Raw genomic sequence first — 17,211 nt, 5'->3', positions numbered from 1 at the left:
TGCTTGATGAAGCGAGCTTAAGAAGACCCTTTGAGAAATCATAATGACTGGCTGGCCCTAATACAGGTCTCTTGCCTAAATTCACTCTGCTTATATAGCCTCCAACAGCTCTAAATAGAGAATTTAAAGTAGCCTTAGGTTTGTAGTACCCCAGACACTGGCAGAAGTAAATGTAAATTATCTGGGGAAACACAACTTCATCCCCAAATGCAAAGAATTCTCACAGATAAAATTCTAAGGAAGTTGTGCTCATAGTAAAAAATCACAAAATAGACATGAAAAACGCACTGTAAGAATCAGCAGACAAAAGAATTAAGAATACAGAATAGTAAGTATGTTAATGCATTTATAGAAATTTAAAATATACTTGAAAATAAGAAAGAGAATAAACAAAGATAAAGAGTATTAAAAAGACCAAGAAAAATTATAAAAGAGCAAAATAAAACTCCTAGGAACAATAAATATAGCAAATGGAAAATCTCAGTAGATGGGGGATGTAGAGATTAGAAACAGCTAAAGAGGGTTCATGAGCTAAAAGACAAATGTGAAGTAATTAGAATGTAGACCACAGAGAACAAACAATGTAAAATATGCGAGGGAAGTTAAGCGACATGGAGGGTAGAGCAGTCTCTAATCAGAGTTTCAGGATGAGAAGAAAGGGAGCTTGCACCTGAGAATTTTCAAGAATTGTTAAAAGATGCAAAACATCAGAATAAGGATGCTCTGAATTTTAAGCCGGATAGGAAATTCACTCCTAGACATACCATAGTGAAAATGCAGAACACCAAAGGCAGATAACACATTACAAAAGCAGCCAGAAAGTAGATTACCCACAAAGTAATTACACTATGAGCAGAATAGAAGCCAGAAGGCAATAGAAAAATATGCAGAGAGAAAATACTTTCAGCCTAAAATTATATACTCAGAGAACGTATCTTATCATGGAAGAACAGAGTAAAATATTTTTAGACAAAAAATGAGAAGTTAAAATTAACAAATCTGTATTAAAGGAAATCCTAAAATCATGTCTTCCTACACAAGGAATGTAATCTCAGATGTGATTCCAAATCCTAGCTATGACGCCCAACAAGGAATTAAGAGACAAAGTGGTGAACATGTGTGCATATATAAATAAATGTTGACTATAGAAAATAAGAGTAATGCCCATTTTTTGATTAAGGAAGAAATAGGATAAAATATAGACCCCAATAACTTGCAAGTATGGAGAAATAATCAGAGATATTTTAAAGTCCATGGATTGTTCAGAAGAAGGGTAAGGATACTGATTAACTTTAGACTTTGTTAAAAATGCAATTAAATTTTCCAGAGTAACTATTAAAGTAATAGAGGTAAAAAACTGAATGAGAAGAAAATTAATCAACTCTCTCCCACAAATGACAAGAAAAACTAAATAAGAGAAAGTGAAAAAGTGGAACATATGTATAATACAAAATAAGCAAGCAAAAATAAAAATATGCCAAGAATCACAATAAATATAAAGTAGTTAAAATATCTTGGTAAAATACAAAGATTTTCAGAGTTGGTTATTCTTAAATAAGCAAAATTCAGTTTGTGTGTGGTTTACAAGAGACATAAAGATACATAAAAGCTGAATACAAAAGCTTGGAAAAATAAATGTCAGGCAAATTCTAAGCCAAAGAAAAGAAATGGTGTGGGGATATTAATATAAGACAAAACACTATTGAAAGAAAAAACGTAACTGCAAAAGCAAAGTACTACTGCATAATGATAGAAAATTATTTATCAGAAAGATATAACAAGTCTAAGTGACATGAACCTAAAAAAAAAAATAAACTTAATGTATATAAAGCAAAACTTGATAAAATTACAAGGAGATATTAACAAATCATGTTCATGTTCCAGGAAGGACAACCTGGCCAGGGAGGGGACAAAAACCAGAGCAGAAGTGAGTCACGTGACAGTGTGTTGAGGGAGGGTTATTTTTTTTTTTTGAGAGTGAGAAAAAATGCATACCCATAAGTGGGGGAGGGGCATAGCAAGGGGTAGAGAGAGAATCCCAAGCAGACTCCATGCCCAGTGTGGAGCCCAACATGGCACTCCATCTCATGACTGTGAGATCATGACCTGAGCTGAAATAAAGAGTCAGGTGTTTAAGGGTGCTTGGGTGGCTCAGTCATTAAGTGTCTGACTACAACTCAAGTCATGATCTCATGGCTCAGGAGTTCAAGCCCTGTATTGGGCTCTGAGCTGACAACTCAGAGCCTGGAGCTTGCTTCGGATTCTGCGTTTCCCTCTCTCTCTGCCCTTCCCCCACTCATACTTTGTCTCTCTCTCTCTCTCTCTCAAAAATAAATTAAAAAAACAAAAACAAAAACAAACCTCATTCAGAGTTGGATGCTTAACTGACTGAGCCAACCAGTCACCTCTCAAAGTAGATTTTTAACATTTCCTTCTTATTAACTCATTTTTCTAGGAGATATAAAATTAAAGACACAAAATATTTGAACAATACAAAGTTTGACCTAATAGAAATGTAAGGTTTTTTGCGCACAAATAGAAAACACACATTCTTTTTAAGAACACACAGAACGGTTATGAACATTGATCATGAGAAGACCATGAAATAAGCCTCAAATTCAAAAGGATTATTGTCATACAGACAACATTATCTAATCAGAATCTATTCCTCAGGGGGCGGGAGTGACCGACAGCCTGCTAGGAATGAGGCTATTCTTTATTCTGAGTAAATGTCTGTGTCTTTACTGTGAAATGTTTTCAGTTAACCTACTTCCCACTGAAATTATAGAAATGGAAGGCTGGCAATTTGTCATGTCAGGCCCCAAGGTGAAAGAGACCAAGGAGCGGGATCTTAAGGCCAGTGGCAACCTTGAGAATATGAGCCCACTGGGAATTAGCAGACATCTCGTAGGGGAAGACTTCGAACTGGGTAATCGTGTTTGTATCAGCTCTGATTGCATTTGGCTACAAGTAAAACACCCCAACCCCCACACCCAGGGTGTTTTAAACAGCAGGGAGCTGGTGTAGTTGTGACAGGGGACAGAGGTTCCTTCTATCTTGCTGCTCTAACTCAGTGTGTGGTTAACTCTCCTCTAACTCTAACTTCTGTGCTCAGGATTGCATGATGGATGCTATTTCTACAGACATCTTGCCAGCGATCCATGAAGGTTCTCGCCAGATGAGTGAATCTGGCCTCTTTTGAAACCCCACCCAGTTCTGTCACGTGTCAGTCACAAGGTCACACTTAGCTGCAAGAGAGTCTGGGAAGCAGACTGTTTTAGCTGGGCCTATTGCTGCCCAGAACAAAATCCGGGTTCCATCCTTAAGGAAGACTTGGAAAGTGGCTATTGGGTAGGCAATTAGCCGTGTCTGCCACAGAGCTCATCTAAACTAGAGCTAAGTGGGCTGGGAGGTCCCAGGAGCCATCTGGGTTGTTCGAAGACGAATAAGACAGCCCTTGAGGCGTTCACAATTTAGAGGGGGAAGACAGACACCTAATTGGCACAACAAGGACCTGAATTGCATTTTAATATAATGTGGTTGGGGGAAGCCAGAGAAGTACACATAGAGGGCTCCGCAGCACAGAGGAAGGACAGCCTGGCCAGGGAGGGGACAAAAGCCAGAGCAGAAGTGAGTCACATGACAGTGTGTCGAGGGAGGGGGCTTCCTCTGCAAAAAAGACCTTGTGAGTGAAAGGCAGGGGTGCCTGGGAGTCCGCATAGTATGGGAAGCAGAGTCATACACAGGGCTCTAAGTCTCAGGTGGGAAGGGACAGGACAGGGTGTTGGAAATGTCAGCAGGGGCAGAGTGCCAAGGGCTCGCTCCGTGAGGATATGGGACCCTGGGCTGCATCAGAGGGAGCCGCTGGAGAGTGTCAAGCAGGGGAGTGACCTGGTCAGAACCATGTTTTGGGTGGCTGTTCTGGCAGTCATGTGTGTGTGCGGAATGTGGGGGCGGTGCTCTAGCAGGAGGCAGAGAGGCAGGAGGCTGCTGAGAAGGGGCTGTCTCTGAAGACTCTCAAATACAGGAGCAGAGTGTATGCTGTCCCCTCCCCAGGTCTGTAGGTGGGCGAGGAGTTTGGGACGGTGCTTTTTACTAATTCGACCCAGGAGGGGCAGGGAGTGGGAGGGGCCATTATCGGGTGGGGGAAGGGAACAGGAGCACCTCGCATTATGTACCGGTTTTGGAAAGAGGACTTGAGTCCAGGGGTACAGATCCCAACAGAGCCGCTCCTTTTTCAAAGCTGAGGAAATTGCCCTGAGAGGGGCAAATGAATTATCCAAGGTCAGGGTCATAGAGGACTGCTGGCTAGGTGGAATTCAGTCCCAGATCTGTGCTGTGCCTTTCTGTCTGTCGTGGTGGAGGGAGGCTTCGAGGGTTAGCGGCAACTTGACCGGTTGCACAGGTAAGGGTTGGGAAGGGTGCTGGGGGCCTGGGGGCAGAGGGGGCTGCAGAGGGGGAGGGAGGCCCACGTCGGCACCCACGACGGGTGTGGAGAGACACGGGGAGGGGAGGGGAGGCAAGGCACCACCAAGGACCTTAACTCAACCGCTTGTGATCCTCACAGCAGCTCAGGAGGCTGGGGGGCGTCCTCCATCTGCGGACAGAGTGGCTCTCACAGGTGACCCACGTTCACGTTTTCCTGGGGGCCTCGAACCCAGCACTTCTTCAGCTTGAACCCCGTGCTCTGTGGACCTGCTGCCGCCTGGGGTCCTCACCAAACCGGGTTCAGCCTCTTCTGCGGGCAGGCGAAGGACCGGACCCCTCCTCTGGAAAGCGACCCACGAGCGGTCCGCAGGTGGCGCTGCGCACCCGAACAAAGGCGCGGTGTGGCCTGCAGGGTAGGGAGCTGGTGGGGCTCCGGGTCGCCAGGGACCCGCTCGCCGAATTCCGGGGGAAGGCAGCGGAATGAAAGGCCTTCTAGACTTCAAAGGAAATTCCCAGAATTTCCAGAGCGGCCAGGGCCCGCAGAGCTGGTGCTTTCACAGCCGGGGGGAGGGGGGCGCCCCCGCAGGAAGTGGGGGGCAGCAGGGGCCGGTGGTGTTAGGACCCCTCCTCCCCCACACCTGCGGGGATGTGTGTCATGATCTCTCTGCAGGTCTGTGCTGGGGGGGGCGCGGGGCTCTGCCAGGCGCCTCCTCCCTCTAACCCCAGCTGCCCCCAAAGTCAGCCCACGGTTCCCACGGAATCTGCTCAGATGATTCTCATCAAAGGCCACAGCCACAAAGGAGCCCCTCAGGAAAGAATTGCAAGCAGGTTTATTACCGTGTTTTCCTGAAAAGCAGGACTCAGGGATCCAGGTGGGGTTTATTTATTTTGCGGGGGCGGGGGAGGGCAAGAGTCTAGAGGCTCCTGGTCTCTCCCTTGCTTGTGACTTGGGCACGTCGCTCCTTGCTTTGGGACTCAGTTTCCTCATCTGTTGAGTGAAGGGTTGGGGCTAGGGCTTGACCTTTGAGCGCCGACCTTCTGAAAGTCTGGGAGTGACTTGGTGTACCCCTCCGTCCCCCGCTCCCCCCACCTCACCGTTGAGCCGAGCCAGTTCTTTTGGGCAGGAGATTGGGACCCTTTTGCAGTTTTTTCCCTGAGGTCATTCTAGTCCATTGCAAGTGTGGTAGAGAAGGCTCAGGTGTCAGCCTTAAGTGGGGGCCACTCAAAATTCAGACATCCTTATGGTGGGAGGCCTCGAGGAGGAGAGGGGGGGATGTAGGTGGCTAGGGTGGGTGCCAACTGGTGACCAACAACATTAAAAACAACCGAAGGATGGGGTGCCTGGGTGGCTCAGTAGGTTAAGCCTCCCACCTTGGTCATGATCTTGAGGCTTGTGAGTTTGAGCCCTGGTTGGGCTCTGTGCTGACAGCTGAGGGCCTGGAGCCTGCTTCAAATTCTGTGTCTCCCTCTCTCTGTCCCTCCCCTGCTCTCTGTCTCTCTCTCTCTCTCTCAAGAAAAAAAAAAAAAACAACAACCGAAGGAGGGGCCACAAAGGCTCCACCCTCCACTCTCTTGCTTGACCCACCCTCCTGCGTTTTCTCTGGAAGGCCCCAGTGGACCACCGCCAGACCCACCCCTCATCTTGTAGCAAATGTTAAGCGAACATGCAGTAGCCTGTCACTCACACTCTCCTTTCAGCTGTCCCCTGCCTAACCGCTGAGGTCCACGGTGGAGAGAACTGACTTGTGTCTGCAGGGTCATGGCAGCACCCAGCTCACACAAAGGTGGGAGGATTGAGAAAGTTGGTGGGTGAAGGCTTGGAGAGGTAGCAGTGGCACCTCTCAGAAAAGCAGAGTCAGAACCAGGAATCTCTGGGAGGTCAGCTGAGACTCCTTGCCCTGGAGGCTAGGTCCCCTCTGAGACACCAGCGGCATATCCCATAATATGGGATGCTTATATGCATTATTATTTCGATGATGGTTATTGGCACTTCCCTTTTATTGGGTGCTTCCTGCAGCATTTACATCAATCTTTATAACAATCTAGGAGGTAGGGGCTATTGTTCCATTCTACGGATAAGAAAACTGAGGTTTAATGTATGGTTCCTGGCTCCCCTCTCCCAAGCCCATCTGGACAGCACACCCAGAGCTCATGGGAGCTGGCAATAGCCCTGGAGGTAGGCAGGGCGCTGGTGGGGTTCCATTTATGTGACTGGGAGAGTGTGCCCTGATAGGGTAGGCCACTTGCTTTGAGACACCGTAAGGAGCAAAGCCAGGACCTGACCTGGAGACAAAGTGGCAGCCCAGACCCAGCATCTCCTTAGGTCTCTGTGGGTCTCCCCCGACCCCTGCGGTAACCCTGGAAATGGCCAGCTCAGCCATGTGGGGTTGGGTGCTGTGTGGCTTACTCCTACCAGGTGGCGGGACTTCAGGCTAGTGGGCACATACCACAGTTTCATTTTGAAAAGAGGATGAAAGAGAGGACCTTGAGCCGTGACTGTGGAAGGAAGTCACATCAGGATGGAGGTTCAGGCATCACCCAGGGTGACAGTGTGGTGACGACTCACCCAACCTACAGATAGGGCCCCTGCAGCCCCCGCCCAGCATCCTTAGCCTTGCTTTGGTTTTTACCCTCTGAGCTGATATGTCTGATAGAATTTAGCCTGGGCTGAGTCATCCAAACTCAGGCGTCATCTGGAGGGACCCAGTACGGAAGCCACAACAAGTCAAACAAGTCCCCTCTGTCTTTAAGAAGGGAAGGGATGTGTGCTTATGGGTCAGGAGGCTGGTGGCCACGGCCCATGAAGACATTTACAGAAATGATGAATTCCCCTTCTTCACCTCCTTCTTCCCGACTGTCAGCAAGTGCAAAGGAGCTCACTCTGCCTGAGCTCAGAAATCAGGTTGGCTTACAATGTAGAGGCAGACTTTACCCCCAAGGGAAGGCTGAGAAAATCTTCCTTTCCTGCCTCAGCCACTCACGGTGCGGGTTAAGCCAAGTATGAACAAGGCCAGAGATGCGATTTCTCCGCCCAGCTTCTCACTCACGGCAGCTCTTTTCAGTCATACATTTGAACTGTCCCCGAAGTGGGGCCCTCGCTGTTGAGGTTGGAGATGTCCCCCAGCTCCTTCTAAGACTCAGGGGCCCTGTAGACTGTACCATTCTGGGCCTTCTCCTGATATTTTGGGAGATACATCTGTTTTTGGACCCATACTCTCCTTAAAGGGTAAGGTGTTGTGGATTTTCTGCCCATTGTATAAAGTGTTCGTGGGAGAATGGCCAAGTTCCCCAAGGTATAATAAATGTAACTGTCAGGAAAGGTGAGGCAGAACCCTGGGGACCCACATGGGCACATCTCTAGGCAGGATGTGAATTTAAAAAGCAAAATGCAGATGGAGAACACCAGTTATTTACAGCCACGACAATAAGGGAGCAAACAAGACTCCCCACAAAACAATATAATATGCTTTCTTTGGGCACCTTACATGGGCGTAAATAAATCCAAAAAGGCTTGGAACGTTCTCTGGAATCTGGAGAGGTTTCCCCTCCGGGGAGAAAGGAGGAAGGTGCTGGAACTGAGCCGGGTGCCGAGGGACTTTAGCTTATCTGTGATGCTTTAATTTTTTATGAGAATTCATTGTCTAATTAAAAATTAATATTTAAAAAAGTCTGCTCCTTCTTGTCGCTGCCCCAGACCACCTGCCTGAAGCTCCGAGCTGGTGGCCTGAGACGTGGGGAGGGCACTTGCCCTCCATCGGTGCCGGAAGCCCCCAAACATGTGCAGAGCACCTTGCATGCCCGGCGCTTTACCTGCGCGAGCTCATTTGTCATCAGCTGGCCTCAGGTGCCTGTGGTGAGGGACTTTGGAGCCTTTGATCTGGTCCCTCTTGGCCCATGCCCTTTCAGACTCTGGACCTAATTTCTTTAGTGTCACCATAGATGGCAGCCACTGGAGCCCAGCACAGTTTTTCTTCTCTGGATGCCTGGTGTTCATTCTCTCTCTCTCTCTCTCTCTCTCTCTCTGTTTCTGCATCAGCTTCTAGAAGCTGCCCCTGGGCTGGATGCAATAGGAATTTGCCAAGAGCTGAAATGGCTCCCCAAAGACTGGACGGTTATACCCCATTCACTTACTTGTTCCTCAGATGTTTACGGGTCATCTGTGGTGTGTTTGAGGGGTAGTGATCACAGAGTCTGCTGCCCTGTGGACTTGGAGCCTGTCTTACCTCTTCCAGTTCCTGTTGTCACAGGTCACAGTCACCTCTTGGTCCGCCCCTCCAATCATTTCTCCTCTCTCTAGCCAGAGGGAGCTTTCTGAACCAAATCTGATCACGCTCCCAGTTTGCTGAAAACTCTCAATGGCTTCCCATTGCTCTAGGGGCCAGTCAGCCACCTTGATCTACAGGACTGATTGGTGTGACCCCGGCTTACATCTGCACCATCTGTGCTGCCATCCCCCACTCCCCATGCTCTGGTCTCTGAGCCTTCATACATGCCTTTCCCTCTGCCTGCAACACTCTCTCCACCACCTCATTAATTTCTGGCTAATTTCAATTTCAGCTTCAGGTCTTAGGCAGCACTTCTTGCTGGAGGAAGCATCCCTGAGCCTTGGCCTCCCCCACCTGCACCCAAATGAGCTTAGTCGTCTGTTCCTCAGGTCACTGATCACACTTTATATAATTGCATGTTAAATTTGTCAGCCTCTCCCACCAGGCTATAAAGTCGTGAATGCAACATCTTGAATAATAATAACGACAATCCCCACTGCAGGATGAGCTCTTTGCTACTTAACGCGCACGAAGCATGGACCCATCGTCCCGTTAGGAGGGGGCCACCCCTACCTCCACGTGTTCCCAATGAGGAACTGAGCCTTACAGGGGTGAAAAAGAACAAAGTCATGTCGCTAGTGACTGGGGGACCCAGGATTCAAACCCCAGCAGCCGGACTTGGGAGTCCGCACCTGCTCTCACTTGGGAAGGGCAGAGTTGTGTCTGTCTGGGTCATGATTATATTCGTAGCTCCTAACACCTGCCTGCCATCTAAAAGGAACTCAGTAACTGTTGGTTGAATGAATAAATAAAACAAGAGACGTCCGGTGATGGGCAGCAAATGTAGTCTCTGCCGTGAGGGAAACAGAGCCACATTATTGATCTCTACCAGAAGCCACCAGCATGCATAAGTCAGACAATCTGAGGACTCTCTGGGTAGGCAGTACCTCTGTGGCTGTTTGCTCGGCTCTGCTGGGCTGCCTGGTCAATGGGATGTGATAAGATGGGGCTGGATGCACAGAGAAGGTTCTGGAGACTGGGGAGGGGCTGGGGTGCCCCAGAACCAGGCCTGGAAAAGTTATCTCAGGAGGTTCAGGTGACCCAAAGACCGGGTAAGACCTGAGAGCTGCACTTAGTGTAGGGAGATGGCTAGGGACAGGAGCAGTCCGCAGGAGTGCTCCTGATAACTTAACGCAGTGCTCCTCTGATAGGATGATTTTGATACTCAGCGGACATTTGGCAATATCTGGAGACATTTTTGGTTGTCACAACTGGGGTGGGATGTGCTGAACACCCTACAAAGTACAGGACAGCCCCCCTCCCCACAGCCCCAACCCACCAGCATTATCAAACCTGAAATACCCTGGGTGCTGAGGCTGAGAAGCCTGACTTAAAACAACAGAATGAGCGAACCCAGTGAGTAGGGGAGGTTCTTGGAAGTGTCTCTGCTGATGGCAGGCCTGTGACAGGGGAGGGACCATGATGGAAGCCCTCTCTACTGCCCACTCCTTCCCGCACTGGGAAAATGTTACCAGGGACTCAGAGCATCTCTGTGGTCCCCGCACCCCATCCCTCACACTTCTGTTATCACTGCAGGATCAAAAGTTTGAAACATTTGGTGCCCATATTTGAGAAAAGAGGGGCTGTGGGTTTCACGACCAGAAGGGGGCGGGGTTACAATGGGATATGGGAGGCCACTGGGGGCCGTCATCAGGATTGGGCCAGGCAAACTGGAAAACTTGCCTTTTCCATGTCCTTGCTCCCTCCCTCCTCACAGCTGTCCTGACCCCCAAGTCCAGTGCCATGGCGGCCATCCCACCTCAGTTCTCTCTTCCCCATTGGCCTGTCGCCCTCATCACTGGATGGGATCCATTGCCCGCTTAGCCACCTGCCGCGTGGGCCTCACCTTTGCACATCAGCTCAAGGCTTCCTCCCTCCCAGAGCGCCTCCTCTGTTTCTGTAATTAAAAGGAACCCTGCCCAGTGCCTGGCCAGTGCCAGCTCCCACTTCTTCCAGCACCCACCGACGTCCCCACTCCCGGAACTTGTGGTTCATACAGGAGCATCGCCTTACTGTAGCACCTTGTTCTCTGGTGGTTTCAGCTGTCATGATTTTGTTTCTTAAACTAGCTTGCAAGTTCTTTGAGGGTCAGGGCAGGATGAATCCATTTTCTCTCCACCATCTCTTCTTCCTTCCTTCTCTTTCTCCCCTCCTGCCATTTGTCATGTGTCAGGTTTGCCAGTAGAAATGGATAGGGCTTTCTTCCATACTGATTGGTGGCCTTCAAGGTCCCGGATGGGTCATGGGTTGGCAAAATTGTAGGTTTGTCTGTATTGGTCTCCAATTGGCCTGATCTTGCCCTCACTCATCTGTCCCTGGGTCCCAGGGACTTCCAGTATCCCCTTCTCTGGCTCCCCAAATGAATTCTTATTCTCAGTGTCTAAATTCATACTGGGGAGCCAGTGACTTCAAATAGGCCCAAATATGACTTTTCCCAAGGAAACTTTTGACCAGGCCCCCAAGTGGAAAGATAAAAATTTTTTTTATGTGTGTGTGTGTTGGCTAACATTTTATTCAAGTTTATTCATTTATTTTTTTTATTTTATTTTATAGTTTATTGTCAAGTTGGTTTCCATGTAACACCCAGTGCTCATCCCCACAAGTGCCCTCCTCCATGCCCATCACGCCCTTCCCCTTCCCCCTCCCCCGTCAGCCCACAGTTTGTTCTCAGCATTCAAGAGTCTCTCATGGTTTGCCTCCCTCCCTCTCCTCAACTATTTCCCCCCCTTCCCCTCCCCCATAGTCCTTTGCTAAGTTTCTCCTGTTACATTTATGAGTGCAAACATATGGTATCTGTCCTTCTCCGCCTGACGTATTTCGCTTAGCATGACGCCCTCGAGGTCCATCCACGTTGCTACAAATGGCCAGATTTCATTCTTTCTCATTGCCATATAGTACTCCATTGTATTTATAAACCACATCTTCTTGATCCATTCATCAGGTGATGGACATTTAGGCTTGGAAAGATCAAATTCTAATGAGTTTCATGCGTGACCTAGACGTTTTACTATCCAATATATATCCAATATAGTAGCCACATGTGGCTATTTAAATTAATTAAAATTAGGGGCGTCTGGGTGGTTCAGTTGGTTAAGTGTCCGACTTCAGCTCAGACTGACAGCTCAGAGCCCGAAGCCTGCTTTAGATTCTGTGTGTCTCTCTCTCTGCCCCTCTCCTGCTCACTCTGTCTGTCTCTCTCTCTCAAAAAGAAATAAACATTAACTTAATTAAAATTGAAAACAGTTCCTCAGTTACAGTAGCCACATTTCAAACGTCTTGTGTGGCTAATGGCTACCATATTGGCCTGCACACGTGTGTCTCCATCACCAGAGATGCTGGTGATAAGGAAATGCTGAGGTAAGAAAAGGCAATTTTTTAAAAAGCAGGTCTGAGGTGTAGCAGGAACTTCTTCAATCCTGAATCACCCCAATTAAGAGGCTCCTTCTGGCCTAAGAGCCACATATTTAAGGCCTTCCCATTGAGCCACACCCAGCCACGAAATGAACCACGGCCAGCTCTGAGTGAGCCCAGGCCTTGAGATCTCGGAAGCAGTGGTCCTGAGGGTATGAGCAGCCCCTGCACATCTCCCAGGCCTGGGTCCCTGCCCTCTGGCCCTGGGATGCCATCTCTGGATGGTCAGAGATGCACACTTGCAGCGTGGAACTGAGCAGAGCTGCTCCTCACAGCCTTCGGAGGGGGGACTGGTTTAGTACCAGCCTGGATGGAGAATTCCTAAGGCCCCTGACAATTGACATTTTGCATCAGGCAGCAACTGGTATCAATTATTAAGCAGAAAGCCCGAGGAGAGGCTGGGGGGCAGTAGAGAGTGTGTGAGGAGAGGGGGAGGGAGAGAGCACTGGGGAGGCGGGGGTTGGGGAAGGTGGGAGTGAGGGGCGAGGAGGGGGAGGCAGAGGCACTGGTGCCCCTCCCAGGCAGAGAGTATGGCCTCAGGATCAGTGGTGAATGGTCTCTGTCCACTCCTGTGACTGAGTGTTTGAGGTGATGCCCCTCCTTTAAGAGGGCTTGTGGCAAACCTGAGTGTGTTCAGGGGTTGGACCCCAGGATGCCGAGGGGACTTGAGACTCAGCCCAGTGGGAAAGTCCTGTGGTGAGAGGGCACACCAGTGCTTTTAGAAATCTGAAGGGCAGTCGCCTAACGCAGGGGTTGGCAAACCCTTCCATGTAAACGGGGGCAAACCTGCGTTTCCTGTCACATCTACTCAGCCCTGCTGTCGCACAGAAGCTGCCCTCGACAGTGTGTAGACAGATGGGCTGTGGATGGGTCCCAGTAAAATGTCATTTATGGAAACAGGTGGCAGGACAGCTTTGACCCTACTCCTGACCTAGAACCATCCACAAAGTGTGTTCTATGGACCAGGAGCAGCAGCAGCCTGGACGCTTAGGAGAAATGTGGAGTCTCAGGCCCCACCGTAGGTCTGTAGTAACAGATCTGGACTAGGGTAGATCCCTTGTGCCTATCACGGTTTGGGAAAAAGAGCTGTTTTAGGAGGCTCCACGCATTATCTGGAGCGTGGGTAGAAACGGCAGAGAGCAGAACGTCGAGAGGCACTTTCTGCCAAAGAGAGCCGCCCTCCAATGCAACCTGTCCCTGGAGGTAGTGAGCGTCCTGCCCTGGGATATTCAAGCCCAGGCTAGACAGCCACTCGCTCAGGATGGTGGGAAAGACTCAACAGGTTACGTCGCATCCCCAAGTTTCCTCGCTGGGAGGCAAGCTGCCAGGGCTTGAATCCTGGTTGGCCAAGAGCGTGTCTCGCTCCTCCTTACCTCAGGTTCTCGGGCCGTCAAATGGGGTCATCAAAGACTTCACAGGCTGGCGCCTGGAATGAACGCACTCACAGAAGTGTAGGAGTAATTCCCACATGCTAAGCGTGCAGCGGCGGGGGCGGCGGCTAGCGGTTACTATAAGTTACATAATTCTGTAACAGACATTCATACTTTGGGCTGGATCAAGGACCTTTGTATCTCTTCCTTCCAACTCTGAGACTCCAACGCCGGAGGGGAGGGGAAGGATTTGGGGAATAACAGTCATAGCCAGTGTTTTTCGAGTATTCCGTATGAGCCAGACATTATGCAAGCATCAGTTAATGGCTCTCAAATTACTTTCAGATCCTTGTTGGCGTGGTACGAGCAGATAGATGATAATCTGCGTGTTTCAGCTTTAGAAAGTCTAGTCGAGCCAGGGATGATGTGCACGGTTTTGTCACTGACAGATTTCTGTTGTGTCGAGCGAGGGCAGAGAACTCCGACGAGTGAGTCAAAGAGCTGCCTCTCGGGGCCACATCACTAGCTCAAGCCTCAAGATGGCGGGGGTCGGGGCGCGCAGAACACTTGTCGGAAAAATAAGATGCCCGCCGACTGCCTTTCCTATTCGTGTGAGGGCACCCAAAGATTCCATGCCTTTTCTGTCCTGGCTGCTGCTGTGCTTATCATCCCCGACTGTGGGTGTCAGGGACAGACCCTCGCAGCTCGCTGTGTGGTCTGGGGCACGCCTCTTGACCTCTCTGAGCCTTGTCAAATGGACTGATAACGCTGTGTAGGACTGCCAAGAGGGGTACAAATGGTAGTTGTCCTTTGTGATGGAGCTGGTAAGTCTCTTCAAGGCTCTTCCCAGCCCCCCCCCCGCCCCCCCCATGCAGTGTATTAACCTCCTTAATAAGGGGTTAATACATACTTACTGAATGTGAGAGGAATAAATGATCTCCCACAGCCTGGGAAGAAACTGCTTCCGACGAGGTAAGGTAAGCCACCCCCCAGCGTCCTCCCCTGATTCCTGCTCCAAGGTTCCATCTCTAGTTCACATGTGCCACAGAAGTCCCCATTGCCCGGTGCCGGGGCTACCCACCCTGTTTCTCTTCCTGGTAACAGCTTTGCCTTGGCTTTGCGGAAACCAGCGTCGAGTTCTTCTCTTCCCAAAGAAACCTTCCAGAAAACAACATACTGAATTTTTTATGTCGTCTGTGTGCATTTTGGTTTCCAAAGGTGGGTCGGAAGGAAAGGAAAGATTGCCCTTTGTACCCAGAGGCAGTATCTAGCAAAGCTTGGGGGAGTCCTTTCTTACTGCTTAAAACCTTCCCCCCAATCCCTTCCTTGCCTCCTCCGTCGTCATAGAGGTTTTGGTGCTTTGGGTTAATTAATTTAAAGTGACGATAGTCCCAGATGAAGCTGTAAATTAGTTTCAAACGGCGCAGCCGGGCCTCCCACTACTGGAAGATCGTATCACAGTGACAGCATTAAACTTGAACAACCCTCAACAGGGCGGGAGGAGGGAATCCTAAAACCTCAAGTAAAAACACATTTCCAGCTCAATTCCTTGCTGCAGCCCTTAAGAAAGTGGAACCAGATGGATGATGGGTTTGATGATGAGAAAGGCAATCAACTTTAGATTAAAAAAAAAAAAACCAACTCTAAACCCTACCCCAAAAGGATGAGTCTGACCGTAAAAGCCCAGACACATAACGTTCCATTTAAGAGGCTATTGACATATTAGCCAGGAACAGAGGGGGTTCTGAGAGGGGTCAGCCCTTCTCTCCTGGGGCGCTCTCCACAGTCCCCTTGCTCTGAACCCAGAGCACTCAGCTCCCTAATTGAAAACATTGCAGTATCTTTGGATGTTAGCAATGGTCCGATTTCCCCTGGAAATCACTAAGTGTTCTCGGGAGGCTTGGCTGCTGCCTCCTGCCAGATTCTAGAGAGGAGAAGACATTTCTGTTTTTAATTTAACTGAATTATTACTATTTTGGGGGGGAAGTTGGATTGTGACTTGGGGGAAGGGGCAGGGACAAGATACTAAGAATAAAGAGAAGCACAGTTCAATATTAAGAGAGAAGAAGACACTGAAGTCTTAAGATCTGGGCTCATGCCTCCATCTGGCAGCCTACCAGCTGTGTAACTTGGGACAAATTCTGACATTTCTTGTGCCCCCATTTTCTTGTCTGTAAAATGGGCAAAGCTTACCTTACAGGGTTGCCAGGGCACTCAGTGATGGGTGGTGAACACACTGGATGATGCCAAAGGCCGGGCAATGGCTCTGTGAGTGAATGGTTCTCAGGGCTGGAACTGGGCAGAGGGTAGGGGGAAGGTGTTGGAACAGAAACTATTCTATTAGGGTCTTGGGCATTTTTTCCAGCTCTGCCACTTACCAGACCTTGGTTTGGGGGCCAGTTCCTTCTGAGGGCTGACCCTCAGCTTTCTGCCCGTCTGACCAAAGCTGCCACGTGTGCCTGTCCACTGGCCAAGGCCAAGAGGAAGAGCAAATGAATGGCGTGCACCTGCTGCACTGCTGTCCCTTTGTCCACACCTGGCATGTGCCGGCCACTCAATAAATCATTGTCAGACGAGCGAACGAGCATACAAAGGGGCTTGGGCAAAAAACGAAGTAACGCTGCTGCAAAGTGGCCGATTAAATTGATTTGTCGGTGATCATGGCACTTTCCCCTGGGGACGTGGTCAGAAGAGACAGGCCACGTGACTTCCTGGTGTTTCAGCAGGTTGTACGCATCTCCAAAAGTGGAAAGACTCAGAGGGAACGAAATCTTGGTTTGATCCAGAGAAACTTGGCACGTTTGCCAGTTCGGTGCTTTTGGAAAATACAGAGATTTGGTTCTGATTCAAGCTTCTTCCGCTCAGGCTTTTTGAAAGGCGATGTTGGGTCATGTTTAGAAGCTTCATGGGGACAAGGCCTGGACCCGTCTCCTTCACTGAGTGTCCTAAGCCTCTAACAGGTGCCTGACGCACAGGGGTGGTCAATATATAGTAAGTGAATACAGGATTCGCTGTTGTCTCTCCTTCCCACCACCAAGCCAAGGTGAAGTTTCTGTACACAGGGAGACTCCAGAGCTGCGGACTTCTCGGGTTAGTTGACGCATTTGCAGGGTTCCCCAGCGGGTGCCGGGGCGACTGCAGGGTGAGGCTGGGAACTGAGTGCTTGGGTAGTATTATTCATTCTCTCCTGAGCCATGGCCAAGATCTCTTGAGATGTGCTTCTGGGACTGACTCGTGTCTTTTCCGGGCCCCGCTCCCCGCTCCGGGCAGTTCTGGGTTTGAGAGTACATTCTTAAATCACTGTTTCCCTCAAGTTCAGGTTTGGCTTAGTCTACGGGCTTCTCTGGGCTCTGCAGTCTCCCAAGACATCAGAAGCCACTTGCATTGCTGGTGAGAAAGGTTGTTTGTCTCCAGGTTTCTTGAGGAAGGAAGCAGCTGCGAGTGAGAGATGGGGCCATGCTGGTGGAGCTGTGATGGGCTGGTTTGGACCCGGGTCAGGCCCCTGGCAAGACAGTAGCTGGAATATGTCTGTGTGTGTTTGACCCGTGCTCTTGTTTTCTCTTCCCCTTCCCCCATTTTTCTCCCCTTCCCTCTATTTCCCCCTACCCCGTTCTCCTGGCCACCCCCACTCTGAAGATTGAGGCCATGGGAGGCTTTAGCTGATGGGACATCTGGAG

Source organism: Suricata suricatta, chromosome 9, assembly GCF_006229205.1.
Source record: "Suricata suricatta isolate VVHF042 chromosome 9, meerkat_22Aug2017_6uvM2_HiC, whole genome shotgun sequence".
NCBI lineage: Eukaryota > Metazoa > Chordata > Mammalia > Carnivora > Herpestidae > Suricata > Suricata suricatta.
Note: the sequence above shows the minus strand (reverse complement) of the source record.